At 42.4% G+C, this 21,910-nt stretch overlaps 1 protein-coding gene across 1 annotated transcript in view; it reads right to left on the bottom strand.

Moving 5' to 3' along the window:
* The window catches only part of mts (protein phosphatase 2 catalytic subunit mts), a 97,170-nt gene that overhangs the window by 73,158 nt on the left and 2,102 nt on the right, over positions 1-21,910 (bottom strand). The gene's annotated exons all lie outside the window — the stretch shown is intronic.

Genomic DNA, 21,910 nt, shown 5'->3' with positions numbered 1-21,910 from the left:
TTTTCTTGAAACATCTTGAACCAAATAACATCGCACTAAGACATCATTGGTCATGCCATATAAATTTCAAGTACAAATAAACCAACATAACAGTGATAAATTTTCTTCAATTGTATACATGTTAACTGACAATAAGCCTTAAATGTTGTCTGCTGAGAGGCTATTATGAGCAATTCTACAATTAGGTTTATACAACACATTACTGGCCAAAAGATAAGCTAGCAAGAAACAAGACGAAATTAATTCAGCTAACAAGGGAAGAGGGATATTTCATGAGATGAGATTCTCTAGTTAAAAGTGGGACATCACTTCAATAATGAACAGAAGGAACTAACCCTGCTAATTACATCCAATACTGCTATAATTTGTATGTGGTAAAATAAAATGATAATGACTGAATGCATAAAATACCTCAATTACCTTTTAATGAGCTCACTTTTCACAGGAATACACCTTCTAAACAAAACCAATCTTACAATATTCAGTTCCAAAACAGTGCAATGCACCCAGCATCAATACAGGACAATTCAAAGAAAAGTGGGTCACTTTTTGAGTCATTGTTAACAAAACATTTTAAATAAATACATCATCAAGAACAGTTATGAACTTGTGTATCTATCTATATCTCTGTGCCTCATTCCACGTCCATGTTTCAGCTGCATAGGTCAGGGTTAGGAGGACATGCTGTCCCAAAATCCTCACTTACCTTCCATACTAACACCTGTAACCTTTATTATTCTAATAACGGACCCAATGACTCTTCTACCCAGTACAGCTCTCTCCCTCCATATCAGTACACTCACCCAAGACAGCTCTCAGATACATAAATTCCTCACCTCTTCCAACCCCCCCTCCCCATATCCACAGCACAATTTAGTACACTTTCTTCTTTCACTCTATATTGTTTTAACCAACATAATTTAGTACACTCTCTTCTTTCACTCTATATCTTTTTACAAAGTCTATACTTTCACACCATTTCCTTTCAAACCTCGTTACTTTACTTCCACTTGCACTCAGTTTCAATTTGCTACCCTTACACACGCCATAAAACATACAACCCTTGCCACTAGCACCATATCTCTGCCACACCATCTCTGCACCCCTTTTCCCAAGTTTTCCTTTCATCTCTCTTATCACTCTATCCACATATATTTCATTATACTTTGTCGGTCTCCCGCGTTAGCAAGGTAGCGCAAGGAAACAGATGAAAGAATGGCCCAACCCACCCACATACACATGTATATACATGCATGTCTACACATGCACATATACATAACTATACATCTCAACGTATACATATATATACACACACACACATATACACATATACATATTGGAAAGGATCACAATTTTGCGCGTGATCAAGATATTCCTATGAGTCCACGGGGAAAATGAAACACGAAAAGTTCCCAAGTGCACTTTCGTGTAATAATCACATCATCAGGGGAGATTATTACACGAAAGTGCACTTGGGAACTTTTCGTGTTTCATTTTTCCCATGAACTCATAGGAATATATTATTTTTATTTCTATTTTGCTTTGTCGCTGTCTCCCGCATTTGCGAGGTAGCGCAAGGAAACAGATGAAAGAAATGGCACAACCCACCCCCATACACAATGTATACACACACACACACACGTCCACACACGCAAATATACATACCTATACATCTCAATGTACACATATATATACATACAGACACATACATATATACCCATGCACACAATTCACACTGTCTGCCCCCATTCACTCCCACTGCCACCTCGCCACACATGGAATACCATCCCCCTCCCCCTCATGTGTGCGAGGTAGTAATAGGAAAAGACAACAAAGGCCCCATTCGTTCACGCTCAGTCTCTAGCTGCCACGCAATAATGCCCGATACCACAGCTCCCTTTCCACATCCAGGCCCCACACAACTTTCCATGGTTTACCCCAGACGCTTCACATGCCCTGATTCAATCCACTGACAGCACGTCAACCCCTGTACACCACATCGATCCAATTCACTCTATTCCTTGCACACCTTTCACCCTCCTGCATGTTCAGGCCCCGATCACACAAAATATTTTTCACTCCATCTTTCCACCTCCAATTTGGTCTCCCACTTCTCCTCGTTCCCTCCACCTCCGACACATATATCCTCTTGGTCAATCTTTCCTCATTCATTCTCTCCATGTGCCCAAACCATTTCAAAACACCCTCTTCTGCTCTCTCAACCATGCTCTTTTTATTTCCACACATCTCTCTTACCCTTACATTACTTACTCGATCAAACCACCTCACACCACACATTGTCCTCAAACATCTCATTTCCAGCACATCCACCCTCCTGCGCACAACTCTATCCATAGCCCACGCCTCACAATCATACAACATTGTTGGAAACACTATTCCTTCAAACATACCCATTTTTGCTTTCAGAGATAATGTTCTCGACTTCCACACATTCTTCAAGGCTCCCAGGATTTTTGTCCCCTCCCCCACCCTATGATTCACTTCCGCTTCCATGGTCCCATCCGCTGCCAGATCCACTCCCAGATATCTAAAACACTTTACTTCCTCCAGTTTTTCTCCATTCAAACGTACCTCCCAATGGATGATTTTTGCAGGGAAAAAATGCAATTGAGTGGGAGATGTATAAAAGAAAGAGGCAGGAGGTCAAGAGAAAGGTGCAAGAGGTGAAAAAGAGGGCAAATGAGAGTTGGGATGAGAGTATCATTCAATTTTAGGGAGAATAAAAAGATGTTCTGGAAGGAGGTAAATAAATTGCGTAAGAAAAGGGAGCAAATGGGAACTTCAGTGAAGGGCGCAAATGGGGAGGTGATAACAAGTAGTGGTGATGTGAGAAGGAGATGGAGTGAGTATTTTGAAGGTTTGTTGAATGTGTTTGATGATAGAGTGGCAGATATAGGGTGTTTTGGTCGAGGTGGTGTGCAAAGTGAGAGGGTTAGGGAAAATGATTTGGTAAACAGAGAAGAGGTAGTAAAAGCTTTGCGGAAGATGAAAGCCGGCAAGGCAGCAGGTTTGGATGGTATTACAGTGGAATTTATTAAAAAAGGGGGTGACTGTATTGTTGACTGGTTGGTAAGGTTATTTAATGTATTTATGACTCACGGTGAGGTGCCTAAGGATTGGCGGAATGCATGCATAGTGCCACTGTACAAAGGCAAAGGGGATAAGAGTATAAGAGTATAAGTTTGTTGAGTATTCCTGAAAATTATGTGGGAGGGTATTGATTGAGAGGGTGAAGGCATGTACAGAGCATCAGATTGGGGAAGAGCAGTGTGGTTTCAGAAGTGGTAGAAGATGTGTAGATCAGGTGTTTGCTTTGAAGAATGTATGTGAGAAATACTTAGAAAAGCAAATGGATTTGTATGTAGCATTTATGGATCTGGAGAAGGCATATGATAGAGTTGATAGAGATGCTCTGTGGAAGGTATTAAGAATATATGGTGTGGGAGGAAAGTTGTTAGAAGCAGTGAAAAGTTATTATCGAGGATGTAAGGCATGCGTACGTGTAGGAAGAGAGGAAAGTGATTGGTTCTCAGTAAATGCGGCAGGGGTGTGTGATGTCTCCATGGTTGTTTAATTTGTTTATGTATGGGGTTGTTAGGGAGGTGAATGCAAGAGTTTTGGAAAGAGGGGCAAGTATGAAGTCTGTTGTGGATGAGAGAGCTTGGGAAGTGAGTCAGTTGTTGTTCGCTGATGATACAGCGCTGGTGGCTGATTCATGTGAGAAACTGCAGAAGCTGGTGACTGAGTTTGGTAAAGTGTGTGAAAGAAGAAAGTTAAGAGTAAATGTGAATAAGAGCAAGGTTATTAGGTACAGTAGGGTTGAGGAATATATACATATGTAAATAATTCATACCATCTGCCCTTATTCATTCCCGTCGCCACCCCGCCACACATGAAATGACAACCACCTACCCCTGCATGTGCGCGAGATAGCGCTAGGAAAAGACAACAAAAGCCACATTCGTTCACACTCAGTCTCTAGCTGTCATGCATAATGCACCGAAACCACAGCTCCCTTTCTACATCCAGGCCACACAAGACTTTCCATGGTTTACCCCAGACGCTTCACATGCCCTGGTTCAATCCACTAACAGCACATCAACCCCGGTAAACCACATAGTTCAAATTCACTCTATTCTTTGAATGCCTTTCACCCTCCTGTATGTTCAGGCCCTGATCACTCAAAATCTTTTTCTCTCCATCTTTCCACCTCCAATTTGGTCTCCCACTTCTCCTCGTTCCCTCCACCTCTGACACATACATCCTCTTGGTCAATCTTTCCTCATTCATTCTCTCCACGCGACCAAAACATTTCAAAACACCCTCTTCTGCTCTCTCAACCACACTCTTTTTATTACCACACATCTCTCTTACCCTATCATCACTTAATCAATCAAACTACCTCACACCACATATTGTTCTCAAACATCTCATTTCCAGCACATCCACCCTCCTCCACACAACTCTATCTATAACCCATGCCTTGCAACCATATAACATTGTTGGATCCACTATTCCTTCAAACATACCCATTTTTGCTTTCCGAGATAACATTCTCGACTTCCACACATAGTTCAACGCTCCCAAAATTTTCGCCCCCTCCCCCACCCTATGATTCACTTCCGCTTCCATGGTTCCATTCACTGCCAGATCCACTTCCAGATATCTAAAACACTTCACTTCCTCCAGTTTTTCTCCATTCAAACTTACCTCCCAACTGACTTGTCCCTCAACCCTACTGTACCTATCATAATAACCTTGCTTTTATTCACATTTACTCTCAGCTTCTTCTTTCACACACTCTACCATACTCAGTCACCAGCTTCTGCAGTTTCTCACCCGAATCAGCCACCAGCGCTGTATCATCAGCGAACAACAAATGACTCACTTCCCAAGCTCTCTCATCCGCAACAGACTGCATACTTGTCCCTCTTTCCAAAGCTCTTGCATTCGCCTCCCTAACAACCCCATCCATACACAAATTAAACAGCCATGGAGACATCACACACCCCTGCCACAAACTGACATTCACTGAGAACCAATCACTTTCCTCTCTTCCTACTCATACACACGCCTAACATCCCCGATAAAAACATTTCACCGCTTCTATCAACTTGCCTCCCACACCATATATTCTTAATACCTTCCACATAGCATCTCTATCAACTCTATCATATGCCTTCTCCAGATCCAAAAGGCTACATACAAATCCATTTGCTTTTCTAAGTATTTCTCACATACATTCTTCAAAGCAAACACCTGATCCACACATCCTCTACCACTTCCGAAACCCAGGAATACTCAACAAACTTATACCTCTGTAATATATATCATATATCTACTCATTATACTTAATTGCCGTCTCCCATATCAGCAAGGTAGAGCAAGGAAACAGAGGAGGAATGGCCTAACCCAGTCAGTACACATTTATATACATGCATAAACATATACATACATATCCATTCATATACATAAACAAAAATATACACATGTACATATTCATACTTGCTGCCTTCATCCATTACAGTTGCCACCCGGCCACACATGACATAGCAACCCTTTCCCCCCACACCAGTGAGGTAGTGCCAGGAAAAGACAAAAAGGCCACAGTCATTTACACTCAGACTATCTGTCATGTGCAATGCACAAAAACCACAGCTTCCTTTCCACATCCAGGCCCCACAGACCTTTCCATGATTTACCCCAGATGCTGTTACATGCCCTGGTTCAATCCACTGACAGAACGTCGACCCCGGTATACCACATTGTTCCAATTCACTCTATTCCTTGCACGCTTATCATCTTCTAGTATGTCCTCTTCATCAATCTTTCCTCACTCATTCTCTCCATATGTCCAAACCATCTAAACACACCCTCTGCTGCTCTCTCAACCACACTCTTTTTATTACCACACATCTCTCTTACCCTTACATTACTTACTCGATCAAACCACGTCACACCAAATACTGTCCTCAAACATTTCATTTGCAACACATTTACCCTCATTTAACATTATTGGAACCACTATTCCTTCAAACATACCCATTTTTCCTATCCAAGGTAACATTCTCTCCCACACATTTTTCATTGCTCCCAGAACCTTTGCCCCCCTCCTCCACCCTGTGACTCACTTCCACTTCTGCTTCTAAGTTCACTCCCAGATATCTTTAACACTTCACTTCCTCCAATTTTTCTTCATTCAAACTTACTTCCCACTTAACTTGTCCCTCAACCCTACTGAATCTAATAACCTTGCTCTTATTCACATTTACTCTCAACTTTCTCCTTTCACACTTTTCCAGACTCAGTCACCAACCTCTAGTTTCTTACACGAATCAACCAACTGAACTGTATGATCGGCAAACAACTGACTCGCTTTCCAGGCACTCTCATCTACTACAGACTGCATATTTGCCCCTCTCTCCAAGACTCTTGTAGTCACCTCCCTAACAACCCCATACATAAACAAATTTAAACAACCATGCTCCAGACCAATATTCACTGGGAACCAATCACTCTCCTCTCTTCCTATTCATACACATGTCTTACATCCTTGGGAAAAACTTTTCACTGCTTCTAACAACTTGCCTCCCACACCATATACTCTTAAAACCTTCCACAAAGCATCTCTATCAACTCTATCACATGCCTTCTCCAGATCCATAAATGCTATATACAAATCCATTTGTTAAGTAACTGTCACATACATTCTTCAAAGCAAACACCTGATCAACACACCCTCTACCACTTTGGAAACCACACTGCTCTTCTCCAATCTGATGCTCTGTACATGCCTTCCCCCTCTCAATCAATACCCTCCCATATAATTTCCCAGGAATACTCAACAAACTTATACCTCTGTAGTTTGAATACTCACCTTTATCCCCTTTGCCTTTATACAATGGCACTATGCATGCATTCTGCCCATCCTCAGGCACTTCATCATGATCCATACATATGCTGAATATCCTTACCAACCAATCAACAACACAGTCACCTCCTCTTTTAATAAATTCTACAGCAATACCATCCAAACCCACCTCCTTGCCAGATTTCATCTTCCACAAAGCTTTCACTACCTCCTCCCTCTAACTAAACAATTCTCTCTCACCCTCTCACTTCACACACCATCATAACCAAAGCACCCTATATCTGCCGCACTATCATCAAACATATTCAATAAACCTTCAAAATACTGATTCCAACTCCTCACTTCATAACTACCTGTTATTACTTCCCCACTTGCCCCCTTCACTGATGTTCCCATTTGTTCTCTTGTCTTACACATGTATTTTACCTACTTCCAAAACATCTTTTTATTCTCCCTAAAGTATAATGATCCTCTCTCACCCCAACTCTCATTTGCCCTCTTTTTCAAACATTGCACCTTTCTCTTGACCTCCTGCAGCTTTCTTTTATATATCTTGTGGAGTGGTATAACAGGGTTGACGTGCTGTCAGTGGATTGAATCGGGGCATGTGAAGCGTCTGGGGTAAACCATGGAAAGCTGTGTAGGTATGTATATTTGCGTGTGTGGACGTATGTATATGTGTATGGGGGTGGGTTGGGCCATTTCTTTCGTCTGTTTCCTTGCGCTACCTCGCAACCGCGGGAGACAGCGACAAAGCAAAAAAAAAAAAAAAAATATATATAAATATATATATATGTGCAGTTTCTCATATGAATCAGCCACCAGCGCTGTATCATCAGCGAACAACAACTGACTCACTTCCCAAGCTCTCTCATCCCCAACTGACTTCATACTTGCCCCTCTTTCCAAAACTCTTGCATTTACCTCCCTAACAACCCCATCCATAAACAAATTAAACAACAATGGAGACATCACACACCCCTGCCGCAAACCTATATTCACTGAGAACCAATCACTTTCCTCTCTTCCTACACGTACACATGCCTTACATCCTCGATAAAAACTTTTCACTGCTTCTAACAACTTTCCTCCCACACCATATATTCTTAATACCTTCCACAAAGCATCTCTATCAACTCTATCATATGCCTTCTCCAGATCCATAAATGCTACATACAAATCCGTATATATATATATATATATATATATATATATATATATATATATATATATATATATATATATATATATACGAGACCAGGTTATAGTGATGGGTGATTTGAATGCAAAGGTGAGTAATGTGGCAGTTGAGGGAATAATTGGTATACATGGGGTGTTCAGTGTTGTAAATGGAAATGGTGAAGAGCTTGTAGATTTATGTGCTGAAAAAGGACTGATGATTGGGAATACCTGGTTTAAAAAGCGAGATATACATAAGTATACTTATGTAAGTAGGAGAGATGGCCAGAGAGCGTTATTGGATTACGTGTTAATTGACAGGCGTGCGAAAGAGAGACTTTTGGATGTTAATGTGCTGAGAGGTGCAACTGGAGGGATGTCTGATCATTATCTTGTGGAGGCTAAGGTGAAGATTTGTATGGGTTTTCAGAAAAGAAGAGTGAATGTTGGGGTGAAGAGGGTGGTGAGAGTAAGTGAGCTTGAGAAGGAGACCTGTGTGAGGAAGTACCAGGAGACACTGAGTACAGAATGGAAAAAGGTGAGAACAATGGAAGCAAGGGGAGTGGGGGAGGAATGGGATGTATTTAGGGAATCAGTGATGGATTGCACAAAAGATGCTTGTGGCATGAGAAGAGTGGGAGGTGGGTTGATTAGAAAGGGTAGTGAGTGGTGGGATGAAGAAGTAAGAGTATTAGTGAAAGAGAAGAGAGAGGCATTTGGACGATTTTTGCAGGGAAAAAATGCAATTGAGTGGGAGATGTATAAAAGAAAGAGACAGGAGGTCAAGAGAAAGGTGCAAGAGGTGAAAAAAAGGGCAAATGAGAGTTGGGGTGAGAGAGTATCATTAAACTTTAGGGAGAATAAAAAGATGTTCTGGAAGGAGGTAAATAAAGTGCGTAAGACAAGGGAGCAAATGGGAACTTCAGTGAAGGGCGCAAATGGGGAGGTGATAACAAGTAGTGGTGATGTGAGAAGGAGATGGAGTGAGTATTTTGAAGGTTTGTTGAATGTGTTTGATGATAGAGTGGCAGATATAGGGTGTTTTGGTCGAGGTGGTGTGCAAAGTGAGAGGGTTAGGGAAAATGATTTGGTAAACAGAGAAGAGGTAGTGAAAGCTTTGTGGAAGATGAAAGCCGGCAAGGCAGCAGGTTTGGATGGTATTGCAGTGGAATTTATTAAAAAAGGGGGTGACTGTATTGTTGACTGGTTAGTAAGGTTATTTAATGTATGTATGACTCATGGTGAGGTGCCTGAGGATTGGCGGAATGCGTGCATAGTGCCATTGTACAAAGGCAAAGGGGATAAGAGTGAGTGCTCAAATTACAGAGGTATAAGTTTGTTGAGTATTCCTGGTAAATTATATGGGAGGGTATTGATTGAGAGGGTGAAGGCATGTACAGAGCATCAGATTGGGGAAGAGCAGTGTGGTTTCAGAAGTGGTAGAGGATGTGTGGATCAGGTGTTTGCTTTGAAGAATGTATGTGAGAAATACTTAGAAAAGCAAATGGATTTGTATGTAGCATTTATGGATCTGGAGAAGGCATATGATAGAGTTGATAGAGATGCTCTGTGGAAGGTATTAAGAATATATGTGGGAGGAAAGTTGTTAGAAGCAGTGAAAAGTTTTTATCGAGGATGTAAGGCATGTGTACGTGTAGGAAGAGAGTAAAGTGATTGGTTCTCAGTGAATGTAGGTTTGCAGCAGGGGTGTGTGATGTCTCCATGGTTGTTTAATTTGTTTATGGATGGGGTTGTTAGGGAGGTGAATGCAAGAGTTTTGGAAAGCGGGGCAAGTATGAAGTCTGTTGTGGATGAGAGAGCTTGGGAAGTGAGTCAGTTGTTGTTCGCTGATGATACAGCGCTGGTGGCTGATTCATGTGAGAAACTGCAGAAGCTGGTGACTGAGTTTGGTAAAGTGTGTGAAAGAAGAAAGTTAAGAGTAAATGTGAATAAGAGCAAGGTTATTAGGTACAGTAGGGTTGAGGGTCAAGTCAATTGGGAGGTGAGTTTGAATGGAGAAAAACTGGAGGAAGTAAAGTGTCTTAGATATCTGGGAGTGGATCTGGCAGCGGATGGAACCATGGAAGCGGAGGTGGATCATAGGGTGGGGGAGGGGGCGAAAATCCTGGGGGCCTTGAAGAATGTGTGGAAGTCGAGAACATTATCTCGGAAAGCAAAAATGGGTATGTTTGAAGGAATAGTGGTTCCAACAATGTTGTATGGTTGCGAGGCGTGGGCTATGGATAGAGTTGTGCGCAGGAGGATGGATGTGCTGGAAATGAGATGTTTGAGGACAATGTGTGGTGTGAGGTGGTTTGATCGAGTGAGTAACGTAAGGGTAAGAGAGATGTGTGGAAATAAAAAGAGCGTGGTTGAGAGAGCAGAAGAGGGTGTTTTGAAGTGGTTTGGGCACATGGAGAGAATGAGTGAGGAAAGATTGACCAAGAGGATATATGTGTCGGAGGTGGAGGGAACAAGGAGAAGAGGGAGACCAAATTGGAGGTGGAAAGATGGAGTGAAAAAGATTTTGTGTGATCGGGGCCTGAACATGCAGGAGGGTGAAAGGACGGCAAGGAATAGAGTGAATTGGAGCGATGTGGTATACCGGGGTTGACGTGCTGTCAGTGGATTGAAGCAGGGCATGTGAAGCGTCTGGGGTAAACCATGGAAAGCTGTGTAGGTATGTATATTTGCGTGTGTGGATGTATGTATATACATGTGTATGGGGGGGGGTTGGGCCATTTCTTTCGTCTGTTTCCTTGCGCTACCTCGCAAACGCGGGAGACAGCGACAAAGTATAATAAATAAATAAATATAGGGGATAGGGGAGAAAGAATACTTCCCACGTATTCTCTGCGTGTCGTAAAAGGCGACTAAAAGGGAAGGGAGCGGGGGGTTGGAAATCCTCCCCTCTCATTTTTTGATTTTCCAAAGGAAGGAACAGAGAAGGGGGCCAAGTGGGGATTTCCCTCAAAGGCTCAGTCTTCTGTTCCTAAAGCTACCTCGCTAATGCGGGAAATGGCGAATAGTATGAAAAGAAAAAAAAGAGTATCATTAAATTTTAGGGAGAATAAAAAGATGTTCTGGAAGGAGGTAAATAAAGTGCGTAAGACAAGGGAGCAAATGGGAACTTCAGTGAAGGGCGCAAATGGGGAGGTGATAACAAGTAGTGGTGATGTGAGAAGGAGATGGAGTGAGTATTTTGAAGGTTTGTTGAATGTGTTTGATGATAGAGTGGCAGATATAGGGTGTTTTGGTCGAGGTGGTGTGCAAGGTGAGAGGGTTAGGGAAAATGATTTGGTAAACAGAGAAGAGGTAGTGAAAGCTTTGCGGAAGATGAAAGCCGGCAAGGCAGCAGGTTTGGATGGTATTGCAGTGGAATTTATCAAAAAAGGGGGTGACTGTATTGTTGACTGGTTGGTAAGGTTATTTAATGTATGTATGACTCATGGTGAGGTGCCTGAGGATTGGCGGAATGCGTGCATAGTGCCATTGTACAAAGGCAAAGGGGATAAGAGTGAGTGCTCAAATTACAGAGGTATAAGTTTGTTGAGTATTCCTGGTAAATTATATGGGAGGGTATTGATTGAGAGGGTGAAGGCATGTATAGAGCATCAGATTGGGGAAGAGCAGTGTGGTTTCAGAAGTGGTAGAGGATGTGTGGATCAGGTGTTTGCTTTGAAAAATGTATGTGAGAAATACTTAGAAAAGCAAATGGATTTGTATGTAGCATTTATGGATCTGGAGAAGGCATATGATAGAGTTGATAGAGATGCTCTGTGGAAGGTATTAAGAATATGTGGTGTGGGAGGAAAGTTGTTAGAAGCAGTGAAAAGTTTTTATCGAGGATGTAAGGCATGTGTACGTGTAGGAAGAGAGGAAAGTGATTGGTTCTCAGTGAATGTAGGTTTGCGGCAGGGGTGTGTGATGTCTCCATGGTTGTTTGATTTGTTTATGGATGGGGTTGTTAGGGAGGTAAATGCAAGAGTTTTGGAAAGAGGGGCAAGTATGAAGTCTGTTGGGGATGAGAGAGCTTGGGAAGTGAGTCAGTTGTTGTTCGCTGATGATACAGCGCTGGTGGCTGATTCATGTGAGAAACTGCAGAAGCTGGTGACTGAGTTTGGAAAAGTGTGTGGAAGAAGAAAGTTAAGAGTAAATGTGAATAAGAGCAAGGTTATTAGGTACAGTAGGGTTGAGGGTCAAGTCAATTGGGAGGTGAGTTTGAATGGAGAAAAACTGGAGGAAGTGAAGTGTTTTAGATATCTGGGAGTGGATCTGGCAGCGGATGGAACCATGGAAGCGGAGGTGGATCATAGGGTGGGGGAGGGGGCGAAAATCCTGGGGGCCTTGAAGAATGTGTGGAAGTCGAGAACATTATCTCGGAAAGCAAAAATGGGTATGTTTGAAGGAATAGTGGTTCCAACAATGTTGTATGGTTGCGAGGCGTGGGCTATGGATAGAGTTGTGCGCAGGAGGATGGATGTGCTGGAAATGAGATGTTTGAGGACAATGTGTGGTGTGGGGTGGTTTGATCGAGTGAGTAACGTAAGGGTAAGAGAGATGTGTGGAAATAAAAAGAGCGTGGTTGAGAGAGCAGAAGAGGGTGTTTTGAAGTGGTTTGGGCACATGGAGAGAATGAGTGAGGAAAGATTGACCAAGAGGATATATGTGTCGGAGGTGGAGGGAACAAGGAGAAGAGGGAGACCAAATTGGAGGTGGAAAGATGGAGTGAAAAAGATTTTGTGTGATCGGGGCCTGAACATGCAGGAGGGTGAAAGGACGGCAAGGAATAGAGTGAATTGGAGCGATGTGGTATACCGGGGTTGACGTGCTGTCAGTGGATTGAAGCAGGGCATGTGAAGCGTCTGGGGTAAACCATGGAAAGCTGTGTAGGTATGTATATTTGCGTGTGTGGACGTATGTATATACATGTGTATGGGGGGGGGGGGGGGGTTGGGCCATTTCTTTCGTCTGTTTCCTTGCGCTACCTCGCAAACGCGGGAGACAGCGACAAAGTATAATAAATAAATAAATATAGGGGATAGGGGAGAAAGAATACTTCCCACGTATTCTCTGCGTGTCGTAAAAGGCGACTAAAAGGGAAGGGAGCGGGGGGTTGGAAATCCTCCCCTCTCATTTTTTGATTTTCCAAAGGAAGGAACAGAGAAGGGGGCCAAGTGGGGATTTCCCTCAAAGGCTCAGTCTTCTGTTCCTAAAGCTACCTCGCTAATGCGGGAAATGGCGAATAGTATGAAAAGAAAAAAAAGAGTATCATTAAATTTAGGGAGAATAAAAAGATGTTCTCGAAGGAGGTAAATAAAGTGCGTAAGACAAGGGAGCAAATGGGAACTTCAGTGAAGGGCGCAAATGGGGAGGTGATAACAAGTAGTGGTGATGTGAGAAGAGATGGAGTGAGTATTTTGAAGGTTTGTTGAATGTGTTTGATGATAGAGTGGCAGATATAGGGTGTTTTGGTCGAGGTGGTGTGCAAGGTGAGAGGGTTAGGGAAAATGATTTGGTAAACAGAGAAGAGGTAGTGAAAGCTTTGCGGAAGATGAAAGCCGGCAAGGCAGCAGGTTTGGATGGTATTGCAGTGGAATTTATCAAAAAAGGGGGTGACTGTATTGTTGACTGGTTGGTAAGGTTATTTAATGTATGTATGACTCATGGTGAGGTGCCTGAGGATTGGCGGAATGCGTGCATAGTGCCATTGTACAAAGGCAAAGGGGATAAGAGTGAGTGCTCAAATTACAGAGGTATAAGTTTGTTGAGTATTCCTGGTAAATTATATGGGAGGGTATTGATTGAGAGGGTGAAGGCATGTACAGAGCATCAGATTGGGGAAGAGCAGTGTGGTTTCAGAAGTGGTAGAGGATGTGTGGATCAGGTGTTTGCTTTGAAAATGTATGTGAGAAATACTTAGAAAAGCAAATGGATTTGTATGTAGCATTTATGGATCTGGAGAAGGCATATGATAGAGTTGATAGAGATGCTCTGTGGAAGGTATTAAGAATATATGGTGTGGGAGGAAAGTTGTTAGAAGCAGTGAAAAGTTTTTATCGAGGATGTAAGGCATGTGTACGTGTAGGAAGAGAGGAAAGTGATTGGTTCTCAGTAAATGTAGGTTTGCGGCAAGGGTGTGTGATGTCTCCATGGTTGTTTGATTTGTTTATGGATGGGGTTGTTAGGGAGGTAAATGCAAGAGTTTTGGAAAGAGGGGCAAGTATGAAGTCTGTTGGGGATGAGAGAGCTTGGGAAGTGAGTCAGTTGTTGTTCGCTGATGATACAGCGCTGGTGGCTGATTCATGTGAGAAACTGCAGAAGCTGGTGACTGAGTTTGGAAAAGTGTGTGGAAGAAGAAAGTTAAGAGTAAATGTGAATAAGAGCAAGGTTATTAGGTACAGTAGGGTTGAGGGTCAAGTCAATTGGGAGGTGAGTTTGAATGGAGAAAAACTGGAGGAAGTGAAGTGTTTTAGATATCTGGGAGTGGATCTGGCAGCGGATGGAACCATGGAAGCGGAGGTGGATCATAGGGTGGGGGAGGGGGCGAAAATCCTGGGGGCCTTGAAGAATGTGTGGAAGTCGAGAACATTATCTCGGAAAGCAAAAATGGGTATGTTTGAAGGAATAGTGGTTCCAACAATGTTGTATGGTTGCGAGGCGTGGGCTATGGATAGAGTTGTGCGCAGGAGGATGGATGTGCTGGAAATGAGATGTTTGAGGACAATGTGTGGTGTGAGGTGGTTTGATCGAGTGAGTAATGTAAGGGTAAGAGAGATGTGTGGAAATAAAAAGAGCGTGGTTGAGAGAGCAGAAGAGGGTGTTTTGAAGTGGTTTGGGCACATGGAGAGAATGAGTGAGGAAAGATTGACCAAGAGGATATATGTGTCGGAGGTGGAGGGAACGAGGAGAAGAGGGAGACCAAATTGGAGGTGGAAAGATGGAGCGAAAAAGATTTTGTGTGATCGGGGCCTGAACATGCAGGAGGGTGAAAGGAGGGCAAGGAATAGAGTGAATTGGAGCGATGTGGTATACCGGGGTTGACGTGCTGTCAGTGGATTGAATCAAGGCATGTGAAGCGTCTGGGGTAAACCATGGAAAGCTGTGTAGGTGTGTATATTTGCGTGTGTGGACGTATGTATATACATGTGTATGGGGTGGGGTTGGGCCATTTCTTTCGTCTGTTTCCTTGCGCTACCTCGCAAACGCGGGAGACAGCGACAAAGTATAATAATAATAATAATAATTTTTTATTATACTTTGTCGCTGTCTCCCGCATTTGCGAGGTAGCGCAAGGAAACAGACGAAAGAAATGGCCCAACCCCACCCCATACACATGTATATACATACGTCCACACACGCAAATATACACACCTACACAGCTTTCCATGGTTTACCCCAGACGCTTCACATGCCTTGATTCAATCCACTGACAGCACGTCAACCCCGGTATACCACATCGCTCCAATTCACTCTATTCCTTGCCCTCCTTTCACCCTCCTGCATGTTCAGGCCCCGATCACACAAAATCTTTTTCACTCCATCTTTCCACCTCCAATTTGGTCTCCCTCTTCTCCTCGTTCCCTCCACCTCCGACACATATATCCTCTTGGTCAATCTTTCCTCACTCATTCTCTCCATGTGCCCAAACCACTTCAAAACACCCTCTTCTGCTCTCTCAACCACGCTCTTTTTATTTCCACACATCTCTCTTACCCTTACATTACTCACTCGATCAAACCACCTCACACCACACATTGTCCTCAAACATCTCATTTCCAGCACATCCATCCTCCTGCGCACTACTCTATCCATAGCCCACGCCTCGCAACAATACAACATTGTTGGAACCACTATTCTTTCAAACATACCCATTTTTGCTTCCGAGATAACGTTCTCGACTTCCACACATTCTTCAAGGCTCCCAGGATTTTCGCCCCCTCCCCCACCCTATGATTCACTTCCACTTCCATGGTTCCATCCGCTGCCAGATCCACTCCCAGATATCTAAAACACTTCACTTCCTCCAGCTTTTCTCCATTCAAACTTACATCCCAGTTGACTTGACACTCAACCCTACTGTACCTACTAACTTTGCTCTTATTCACATTTACTCAACTTTCTTCTTTCACACACTTTACCAAACTCAGTCACCAGCTTCTGCTGTTTCTCGCATGAATCAGCCACCAGTGCTGTATCATCAGAGAACAACAACTGACTCACTTCCCAAGCTCTCTCATCCACAAGACTTCATACTTGCCCCTCTTTCCAAAACTCTTGCATTCACCTCCCTAACAATCCCATCCATAAACAAATTAAACAACCATGGAGATATCACACACCCCTACCACAAACCTACATTCACTGAGAACCAATCACTTTCCTCTCTTCCTACACGTACACATGCCTTACATCCTCGATAAAAACTTTTCACTGCTTCTAACAACTTGCCTCCCACACCATATATTCTTAATACCTTCCACAGAACATCTCTATCAAATGCCTTCTCCAGATCCATAAATGCTACACACAAATCCATTTGCTTTTCTAAGTATTTCTCACATACATTCTTCAAAGCAAACACCTGATCCACACATCCTCTACCACTTCTGAAACCACACTGCTCTTCCTCAATCTGATGCTCTATACATGCCTTCTCTACCACTTCTGAAACCACACTGCTCTTCCCCAATCTGATGCTCTGTACATGCCTTCACCCTCTCAATCAATACCCTCCCATATAATTTACCAGGAATACTCAACAAACTTATACCTCTGTAATTTGAGCACTCACTCTTATCCCCTTTGCCTTTGTACAATGGCACTATGCACGCATTCCGCCAATCCTCAGGCACCTCACCATGAGTCATACATACATTAAATAACCTTACCAACCAGTCAACAATACAGTCACCCCCTTTTTTAATTAATTCCACTGAAATACCATCCAAACCTGCTGCCTTGCCGGCTTTCATCTTACCCAAAGCTTTTACTACCTCTTCTCTGCTTACCAAATCATTTTCCCTAACCCTCTCACTTTCCACACAACCTCGACCAAAACACCCTATATCTGCCACTCTATCATCGAACACATTCAACAAACCTTCAAAATACTCACTCCATCTCCTTCTCACATCACCACTACTTGTTATCACCTCCCCATTAGCCCCCTTCACTGAAGTTTCCATTTGCTCCCTTGTCTTATGCACTTTATTTACCTCCTTCCAGAACAACTTTTTATTCTCCCTAAAATTCAATGATACTCTCTCACCCCAACTCTCATTTGCCCTCTTCTTCATCTTTTGCACCTTTCTCTTGACCTCCTGCCTCTTTCTTTTATACATCTCCCACTCATTTGCATTTTTTCCCTGCAAAAATCGTCCAAATGCCTCTCTCTTCTCTTTCACTAATAATCTTACTTCTTCATCCCACCACTCACTACCCTTTCTAATCAACCCACCTCCCACACTTCTCATGCCACAAGCATCTTTTGCGCAAGCCATCACTGATTCCCTAAATACATCCCATTCCTCCCCCACTCCCCTTACCTCCTTTGTTCTCACCTTTTTCCATTCTGTACTCAGTCTCTCCTGGTACTTCCTCACACAAGTCTCCTTCCCAAGCTCACTTACTCTCACCACCCTCTTTACCCCAATATTCCCTCTTCTTTTCTGAAAACCCCTACAAATCTTCACCTTCGCCTCCACAAGATAATGATCAGACATCCCTCCAGTTGCACCTCTCAGCACATTAACATCCAAAAATCTCTCTTTCGTGCGCCTGTCAATCAACACATAATCCAATAACGCTCTCTGGCCATCTCTCCTATTTACATATGTATACTTATGTATATCTCGCTTTTTAAACCAGGTATTCCCAATCATCAGTCCTTTTTCAGCACATAAATCTACAAGCTCTTCACCATTTCCATTTACAACGCTGAACACCCCATGTATACCAATTATTCCCTCAACTGCCACATTACTCACCTTTGCATTCAAATCACCCATCAGTATAACCCGGTCTTGTGCATCAAAACCACTAACACACTCATTCAGCTGCTCCTAAAACACTTGCCTCTCATGATCTTTCTTCTCATGCCCAGGTGCATATGCACCAACAATCACCCATCTCTCTCCATCCACTATCAGTTTTACCCATATTAATCTAGAATGTACTTTCTTACATTCTATCACATACTCCCACAACTCCTGTTTCAGGAGTACTGCTACTCCTTCCCTTGCTCTTGTCCTCTCACTAACCCCTGACTCTACTCCCAAGACATTCCCAAACCACTCTTCCCCTTTACCCTTTAGCTTCGTTTCACTCAGAGCCATAACATCCAGGTTCCTTTCCTCAAACATACTACCTATCTTTCCTTAGAAGAATGTATGTGAGAAATACTTGGAAAAACAAATGGATTTGTATGTAGCATTTATGGTTCTGGAGACGGCATATGATAGAGTTGAAAGAGATGCTCTGCGGAAGGTATTAAGAGTATATAGTATGGGAGGTAAGTTGCTAGAAGCATTAAAAAGCTTTTATCCAGAATGTAAGGCATGTGTACGAGTAGGAAGAGAGGAAAGTGATTGGTTCCCAGTGAATGTCAGTTTGCAGCAGGAGTGCATGACGTCTCCATGGGTATTTAATTTGTTTATGGATGGGGTTGATAGGGAGGTGAAAGGAAGGGATGTACAACGCATCAGATTGGGGAAGAGCAGCGTGGTTTATGAAGTGGTAGAGGATGTGTGGATCAGTTTTGGAGAGAGGGCCAAATATGGTTTGTTGTGGATGAGAGGACATGGAAAGTGAGTCATTTGTTGTTCGCTGATGATACAGCGCTGGTGGCTGATTCGGGTGAGAATCTACAGAAGTTGGTGACTGAGTTAAAGTATGTGAAAGAAGAAGGCTGAGAGTAAATGTGAATAAGAGCTAGGTTATTAAGTTCAGTAGAGGTGAGGGGCAAGTTAACTGGGAGGTAAGTTTGAATAGAGAAAAAGTGTTGAAGTAAGTGTTTTAGATATCTGGGAGCAGATTTAGCAGCGGATGGAACCATGGAAGCAGAAAAGAGTCACAGGGAGGTAGGGGGGTGAAGGTTCTGGAAGCGTTGAAGAATGTGTGGAAGGAGAGAACATTATCTTGAAAAACAAAAATGGGTATGTTTGAAGGAACAGTGGTTCCAACAATGTTATATGGTTGCGAAGCATGGGTTATAGATAGGTTTGTGCGGAGGAGGAAGGACGTGTTGGAAATGAAGTGTTTGAGGACAATGTGTGGTGTGGTTTTGATCGAGTAAGTAATGAAATGGTAAGAGAGATGGATGGTAATAAAAAGATTGTGGTTGAGAGAGCAGAAGAAGGTGTATTGATATGGTTTGGTCACATGGAGAGAATCAACGAGGAAAGATTGACAAAGAGGATATATGTGTCAGATGTGGAGAAAACAAGAAGTGGGAGACCAAACTGGAGGTGAAAGGATGGAGTGAAAAAATTTTGAGCGACTGGGGCCTGCACATACAGGATGGTGAAAGGCGTGCAAGTAATAGAGTGAATTGGAACAATGTGGTATACTGGGGTTGACGTGCTGTCAATGGATTGAACCAGGGCATGCGAAGCGTCTGGGGTAAACCATGGAAAGTGATGTGTGGCCTGGATGTGGGACGGGAGCTGTGGTTTTGGTGCATTACACACGACAGCTAGAGACTGAGTGTGAACAAATGTGCCACTTCATGTGTGGTGGGGTGGCGATGGGAATGGATGAAGGCAGCAAGTATCAGTATGTACATGTGTATATATGTCTATGTCTGTGTATGTATATGTATGTATACATTGAAATGTTCATTTATGTATATGTGCGTGTGGGGCATTTTATGTATATATGTGTATGTGGGCAGGCTGGGCCATTCTTTTGTCTGTTTCCTTGCACTGCCTCGCTAACGTGGGAGACAGCGACTAAGTATAATAAAAAAATAATAGATATCAAGCTGATAGGTCGATAATTTGAAGCAATGGATCTATCCCCTTTCCTAAAAATGGGAATGACATTTGCTATCCTCCATTGCTTAGGAACTATGTCTGATTCCAGAGTCTGTTTAAACACATTTAAAAGTGCAACACTTACTTCCTCCTTGTATTCTTTAAGAACCTCATATAAATACCATTTGGTCCAGGGCTCTTGTTTACTTTTAGTTGTTCTATGTTTCAATATATTAAATTCATCTATCTTTATACTGCATAGCCCCCCTCCCATAAATTTGCTCTGGAGCTAGAATGTTTGTATTCTCCTCCTGCATAAAGACTAATATAAAGTGAGTTTAAAACTTCACGCATTTCAATCTCACATCGATTAATCTACTAGAATGCAATTTGATAGGTCCAATTTTCTCCCTAACCTTCGTTCTGTACATCTGAAAAAAAATCTCTCAGCACTCTGGTTTTCAATTTGTTAGCTATCTTAATTTTGTAATTTCTCTTAGCCTTCCTGATCTCTGAATTTACCATTCTCTTAATTTGCATTAGCTGATTAGTAAACTGGGTTTCCCCCATTCTACTTTGTTATACAAGCCCTTCTTCCATATAAGGTGTTTTACTCTATCATTTAGCTATTTCGGATTATCACTTCGTCCTGTATTGCCTATTTGGAATATTCAATTCACATTGTGATCTCTTAGTTCAAAAGGTATTATCTATTTCTCAATTTTTCCAGTTATTCTCATCTTCTACATTCTACATGCTATGATACCATGGTCTGCATAACACTTTTTTATGCAAGATTTGTAGCAAGACGTTCTATGAAATTTGGAATGAAGCAGCGGTACAGGTACCTCACGCCGAAGTACAGCGGGAACGGCAAGAAAGAAGAGGGAATGGTTTAATATAAAAAAGAAAAACGATATATACAAAGCTTCGAGAGGTGCAATGGCAAAAATATAGATGACACTCCAGCCAGCCAACTTTTGCAAGGCATGAGAGAGCATGAAATGTGTAGAGTCGGGTAAAAAAAAAAAAAAAAAAGGGAGGAAAAAGAAAACTTTGAAAAGAATAGACTGGACAAGGCAGGAAAATTTCAAAACTTCTTAAATCCATCATGAGCCAGTTATCAGTTTAGTAGTAGTTAATCAGACAAAGGGAATCACAATGAAAAGCTGTAGGGGACAAAGTAAGAATGAGTAAGGAACAGAATAAAAAGTTCAAAAGTATTTTCACAGTGGAGGACACCATAGCCCCAACACTAGTGAGATGCAGTGGGGAGGTATTGGAAATCATTTTGATGCTAGAAAAGATATTTACAGAATATTAAAAGGATTTGACCAATACAGGGTACTTGGTTGAGATGAAACTTCATTACAAGTGCTAAAGATGTGTGCAGATAAGCTAATTAAACCACTCAAATTACTGTAGAAGATGACACTGGAGAGAGGGAAAGGGCTAAGGAAAAGTGCAAATGCCATAAATACAAATAAGAAAGGAGACCAGGAACAGGTGCTGAACTACTGATTGGGCTCACTGACGAATGTGCTGTGTAAGGATCTGGAAAAGATTAATAGAGTGCAAGTGAGTGACTTTCTACAGAAAAAAAAATGCCAAAGTGATGGAGAGCATGTGTAACAACCCTACAAAAGGGAAAGCTAACTGGGCTGTGTATCTGTAAAGCAAGAGAGGCTGATTAAGAAGCATGATCACGAAGCAAGAATATGAGGGACCTCATATTATGGACATATTAACTTAGTGGGAATGAAAAAGAGCAAACATCATACCTGTATGTATATGAAAGGAGACCGGGAACATGCACAGAACCACTGACCAATCTCACTAACAAGTGTTGTTGTATAAGGTTCTG

This window comes from Panulirus ornatus, chromosome 10, assembly GCF_036320965.1.
Source record: "Panulirus ornatus isolate Po-2019 chromosome 10, ASM3632096v1, whole genome shotgun sequence".
Classification (NCBI taxonomy): domain Eukaryota; kingdom Metazoa; phylum Arthropoda; class Malacostraca; order Decapoda; family Palinuridae; genus Panulirus; species Panulirus ornatus.
The sequence above is the reverse complement of the archived record's forward strand: the minus strand, read 5'-3'. Positions and strand labels throughout refer to the sequence as shown.